Raw genomic sequence first — 6,624 nt, forward strand, 5'->3', positions numbered from 1 at the left:
TTGAAATTGTCTAATAGTGTATTATCGTGCAGGTTCTTTACAGAGGTACAATTGCTACACAAGCAATTTATCTGGTCACATAGCAATAAACATGAATAATTAAAGTGCTACGTTTGACCAGAACAATTTCAGTGGGTGTCCATATTTTCTTGTTACAGGTCGACTGCTGCCTTTGTTACCTTCACCCTACTTTTTAGCAACAACTGTTTCGGAGACAATCCTTTCGTAGCATTCATCGGGCATGGATCCCTACAACTAGCTGCTTCATACACTGCTCATGTTGTTGGAAATAGATTTGGAAGGCGGATAACACACTGCCTCGTGCTATTGGCTGCTGGTTTGTTGTGCATCATCCTCATATGCTTAACCGCAGGTATCTCTTTATGTAATCCCTTCTTGCATGTTTCCTACCAGAAACTGATTTATAGATACCTTTAAAGGAATTTAAGCGTGGAATATTATTAGCCTGTCCTTTAGAAGTATTTATTAGCACTCTTTAAAGTGTACATATTTAGAATTGTGTTATCTCAACAGAATTGCACTTTTTCAGCACACTCAACCCAGTGGATCATAACTACACTTTCTCTTGTGCTACTCTTCTGCTGTGACTGCTCATATTTACTCACAAATATACAGAGCTTGGAATTGCATCCAACGAGTTTACGACAGATAGGCATCGCAATTGAATACGTCTTCGTTCAATGCAGTATGAGTGTTCCACCTTACGTAGCTCACTTGGTATGTGCTCCACTTACTTAAAACAATTCCATTAGTATATATATATATATATATATATATATATATATATATATATATATATATATATATATAGGTCTGTCTTAGATATTAGACTACTGCTTATTGTAATCACAAACTCATGAATCGAAATACGAAAGTTGAAACTTTAATAGTGGCAACTATTTATTCACAGCTCGTACAAAATAGATACCTGTTTCAAAGTTTTACTGACCTTCAAAATAGTCACCAGCATAGTGTATAACCCGTTCGCAGCGATGTAGAAGTCGTAGGATACTCTTATCGGTGCCAGTTGTGTTGACAGTTCGAGCGGCGCGGTCTATTTCCCGACGAATTTCTAGCAATTCTGAAACGAATGCCGTGAAGTGTTCAGTTTAGAAATCGAGTTGACCTTACGAGGGCTTAAGTCAAAGGAGTGCAGTAAGTGGTATAGCACTTAACAGGCCCATCGGTCAAACAAATCAGTAAAAGCGTGCACTGTACGTGATTAACCAATGTCCTACAAAATGATGGTCAGGTACTGCAGAAAGTGTCATCACTTATGTCTGTATGTTGTTCATTTTTGGAACACACTCCCCTGACTTAAGCCCTCGTGAGTTCAACTCAGTTTTTAAACTGAGGGAAACACTTCACGGCATTCGCTTCAGAACTGTCACAAATTCGTCGGGCAATAGACCGCCCCGCTCGAACTGTCAACGCAACTGGCACTGCGAAGAGTATCCTACAACTTCCACATCGCTGGAAAAGGGTTATACACAATGCTGGTGACTAATTTGAAGGTCAGTAAAACTTTGAAAGACATATCTATTTTGTACGAGCTGTAAATAAATAGTTGCCACTATTAAAGTTCCAACACTCGTATTATTCCTCCTCCTACTCCAACCGTGTAACACCTCAGTGTCGGTAGCCAAGACTCTCTACGGAATGAATTGCAGTAAATTTTTTATGCAGGAGAAATCCATGATCGAGCATACCTTTCACAAAAATCCACATACGTCAATTACAGTCAGCGGGTATGCTGGCGTTTGACGAGTTATCCTGGAATCCTGTGTTTATAAGACTTTCATTTGTGCATCCTTTGTTCAAATGTATGTGAAATCTTATAGGACTTAAGTTCAAAGGTCATCAGCTTACACACTACTTACCCTAAATTATCCTAAGGACAAACACACACACCCATGCCCGAGGGAGGACTCGAACCTCCGCCGGGACCAGCCGCACAGTCCATGACTGCATCGCCATAGACCGCTCGGATAATCCCGCGCTGCGCATCCTTTGTGTCCCGGTCAAATTTATTTACTGTACTCTATCCACAAATCCAAAATAACCATTTTAGACCGATTGATCTGGGGTCATCTTGAAAAAAAAAAGATTCGTTATTGTGTATTTTATAGTCATGAGCTAAGTAAAAATGGGAACATGAAACAGCCAGATTTTAAACATTTTTCGATATCTGTCCTTTTCCTTCATTATTACTAAAGTCTCTGAGCTATTTTTAACTGCAAAAAATAATACCATACGACATAAGCGTATGAAAATGTGGAAGTAGACTACTTTTCGTGCTGAAGTGTCACTTATTTCAGATACTGTTCTAATGGTAAATAAAGCAGCATTTAGCTTCTGAACAAGATCCTGGACATGGGCTTTCCACAACAGCTTACTATCTATCCGAACGCCTAGGAACTTGAACTGTTCAGTCTCGCTTATAATATGCCTATTCTGTCTGATCAAAATATCGGTTCTTGTTGAATTGTGAGTTAGAAACTGTAAAAACTGAGTCTTACTGTGATTTAGCATCAAATTATTTCCCACAAGCCACGAACTTATTTCATGAACTACATTATTTGTTACTGTTTCAATATTACACGCAAGATCCTTCACTATCAAGCTGATGTCATCAGCAAACAGTAATATTTTTGAATCACCTGTAATACTAGAAGGCATATCATTTATATAAATAAGAAACATCAGTGGCCCCAGCACCGACACTTGGGGAACGCCCCACTTAACAGTGCCCCATTGGGACTGAACATCACTACCACTCTCAATATTGCGGAGAATTACCCTCTGCTTTCTTTTCTTGAAGTAAGAGGCGAACCAATTGTAAGCTACTCCCCTTACACCACAATGGTCCAACTTCTGCAGTAATATTTTGTGGTCAACACAGTCAAAAGCCTTCGTTAAATCAAAGAAAACACCTAGCGTTCGCAACCTTTTATTTAATCCGTCCAAAACCTCACAGAGAAAAGAGAATATAGCATTTTCAGTTGTTAAACCATTTTTAAAACCAAACTGAACATTCGACAGCAAATTATGTGAATTTAAATGCTCCAGTAACCTTGTATATACAACCTTCTCGATAACTTTAGCAAACACCGATGGCATAGAAATAGGTCTAAAATTGTCAACATTATCAATGTCTCCCTTTTTATAAAGTGGCTTCACTACCGAGTACTTTAATTGGTCAGGAAACCGACCACTCCTAAAGGAAAAGTTACAGATATGGCTGAGAACTGGGCTAACATACATAGAACAATACTTCAGTATTCTGCTAGATACCCCGTCATATCCATGAGAGTTCTTTGTCTTTAGTGATTTAATTATTAACTCAATCTCCCTCTTGTCAGTATCATGGAGGAGCATTTCAGGTAAGTCTCGGAACACTTTTTTCTAGGAGCGCTATATGATTCCCTGTTGGGACTAGGTTTCTATTTAGTTCACCTGCTATATTCAGAAAGTGATTATTAAATACTGTACATATATGCGACTTATCAGTAACACGGACATTCCCACTACGCTCTGATTCTATATCCTCGACCTGTATCTGCAGATCAGCAACTTCCTTTACGACTGACCATATGGTTTTAATTTTATCCTGAGACTTAGCTATTCTATCTGCATACCACATACTTTTTGCCTTCCTAATAACATTTTGAAGCACCTTACAATACTGTTTGTAATGGGCTGCTGCATTTAGATTTTGACTGTTTCTAACGTTTTGATATAATTGCCGCTTTGATCTACAAGATATTCTTATCCCTCTAGTCAGTCACCCAGGCTGCCTGTTTGTGCTAGTACCCTGTTTCAAACGTTCTAACGGAAAGCAACTTTCAAAGAGCATGAGAAAAGTGTTGAGAAAAGCATTATATTTATCGTCTACTGTATCAGCGCTATAAACATCTTGCCACTCTTGTTCCTTTATAAGGCTTACAAAGGTCTCTACAGCAACTGGATCAGCTTTCCTGAAGAGCTGATGACCTTACTATCTTGAGAAAACCTTCTGGTAAGTATCGTGCACCATATATTTGGTTTGTAGACACAGTCTTCTAAACTCTTTGGCGTTACACACAGCATGTTGACACTACACGTGGTTTTCTTTTCCTGAGACCTTCCACGGATTTCTCAACATTTCCTTTGTAATATTTGGACCATTCCACTTCTGTCACATTCCTGTTATTTTTCTGCTTCTGCCTATTCCATTAATCCCATTAATTTTGCATGATTCAGAGAATCACATGATGCTTCTACATTATGATTTCAAATGTTATTAATAATTTTATTTCTAGTTACATTCATTTGATTATTTAGAATGTCTGTCACAGCTGTTATCTTTGGCTTCATCTTCGTTATGTGTCTGTCTTAGATTTATTAACATTACACTGTGCTTCCGTGAAATCGACGCAAACTATGTTTGTTGTTCTTATCACGTTATTGTTCAGTTGATGGTGAGGTAGCCCATAAAAGTGAACAACTTTACGTGCTGTTATGGAACTGGTAAAACTGTAACAATCGCTAACATGTGATAATCACACAAAATCATTTATTGATTTATTCGACATGCATGGAGTTCCTGATTCACTACAACCACAGTCCCACAATGCGCGCATGTGATTGTGTTATATATTTATACCACTGTTGTCACAGAATAAAATACCATCAAAATATAGATTGTATTTAGAAGACAATATATGAAACAGATATTTTTTTCTGTCTATAGGGTAAGACTGCTGGAATGCATATCGCTTTCGCCATACTTGCGGCCGTGACCCTGATATGTCTGTTTTGATGTCATTTGTGCTGGAGTCTTTTAATGAGAAGCTTCCAGAGACAAAACAAGATATTTCACTCTTTGGAACGAAGCAGAAGTACTGGAGTCTTCCAAGCCGGAAGTCAAATGTATCAGATAGAACGCCAATGTAGGATATATTGACAACCAGAACTGGAGCTCTGGGAATGATCTCACAAAACTTTACAGAAAAATCTTTAAGGAAATACCTTGACTAAACTAAACTTGTAGTCTGTTTTCTGTAGTGTATTAACAACGACAGCAGTTTAAACTGGAAATGATAATACAATTGCGATTCAAGTGGTATGATGAGAAAGTGGTAAGGTTTTCCTGTTTCATGCACATGTGAGATGATACATTACGCGAACACATTGAAAACAGACGTGTTGATTGTATCTGCAGATAGTAAAATGTTGAAGTTACATTACATTTTCTAAAGTACCTCCATATTGTCTCCGGGATATTATTAGTATATAATTACATTTTCATACATATGCAGCGGATAAAATCTTAGTTTGGAGACCTTAACATCCAAGAAATTACACCTACAGTTCATAATTGTTTAGCAAAAAGGAATAAAGTTACTGAAGCAAAACCAAGCCATCCATAAACAATGGGGCAGACAAATACATTAATGAGAAAACTGAGGTGTTATTGGAACTAATAATAAAATCGTTAGTAGTAATAATAGCGGAAGGTTCGGTAAAGTGGTAGTCTATCAGAAATAGAACTTTCATCTTACAGTGATATTGACAGAAGTTTGTGGTTTATATTTTTTGAATCTGCATACTATTAGTTATCATATAGAATATTTACAAGTAAAATATATAATTATGTATACTCATACATTTTTATGGAACCTCTCAGAATGGCCACTTTTCTCGACCTAAAGCGTTAAGTGGCCAGTGTGGACACACGTACTCCGAAAGTGTACAGCAAGTCTATTATTTATAAAGTAACGCCACCGGCTTGCCGTCTTTGTTTAAGACAAACGCTTTGCAACCGTTGAATTGATCGGTGAAAGGTTTTATGCATATTATAAATGTGATGAGCAGGAAGGAACTGATTTTGTTGCACTATTTTAAAGATATCACAAAACGGGTCTACATTGTCTTTGTTAAAAGGTTGTCCTCCAGCACAGCGGTTCCCAAACTTTTCATCTGACGGAACACTCTGAGAATCCTGATACTCTGATGGACCATCTTGCTTATTTTGCAGTTATTTTTTTTTTTAAACGTCAGTCTTCGGGCTGGTTTGATGCGGCCCATACGAATTCCTCTCCTGTGCCAACCTCTTCATCCCAGATTAGAGCTTGCAACTTACGTCCTCAATTAGTTGCTGGATGTATTCGAATCTCTGTCTTCCTCTACAGTTTTTGCCCTCTACAGTTACCTCCAGTCCCACAGTACCATGAAGTCATTCCCTCTTATCTTAACAGACGTCCTATCACCCTGCCCCTTCTCCTTGTCAGTATTTCCTACTTATTCCTTTCCTCTCCAATTCTGCGCAGAACCTCCCCATTGCTTAGCTTATCAGTCCAACTAATTTTCAACATTCGTCAGTAACACGGCATGTCAAAAGCTTCGATTCTGTGCCCCAAACGTACATTCCCAGAAATTTCTTCTTCATATTAAGGCCTATGTTTGATATTAGCAGACTTTTCTTCGCTAGGAATGCCTTTTTTGCCAGTTCAAGTCTCCTTTTGATGTCCTCCTTGCTCCGTATGTCCCTGGTTATTTTGCTGCCTAGGTAGCAGAATGCCTTAACTTCATCTACTTCGTGACGGTCGATCCTGGTATTAA

At 38.2% G+C, this 6,624-nt stretch overlaps 1 long non-coding RNA gene across 1 annotated transcript; it reads left to right on the forward strand.

Annotated features, from left to right (window-relative positions):
• The first annotated feature begins 257 nt into the window (after positions 1-257).
• On the forward strand, positions 258-4,809 carry LOC124787794. Its single transcript, XR_007016014.1, has 3 exons — positions 258-373; positions 551-738; positions 4,754-4,809. It is a non-coding gene; the product is annotated as an uncharacterized LOC124787794 (long non-coding RNA).
• The last annotated feature ends 1,815 nt before the right edge of the window (positions 4,810-6,624 follow it).

This window comes from Schistocerca piceifrons, chromosome 3 (assembly GCF_021461385.2).
Source record: "Schistocerca piceifrons isolate TAMUIC-IGC-003096 chromosome 3, iqSchPice1.1, whole genome shotgun sequence".
In the NCBI taxonomy this organism is placed as follows: domain Eukaryota; kingdom Metazoa; phylum Arthropoda; class Insecta; order Orthoptera; family Acrididae; genus Schistocerca; species Schistocerca piceifrons.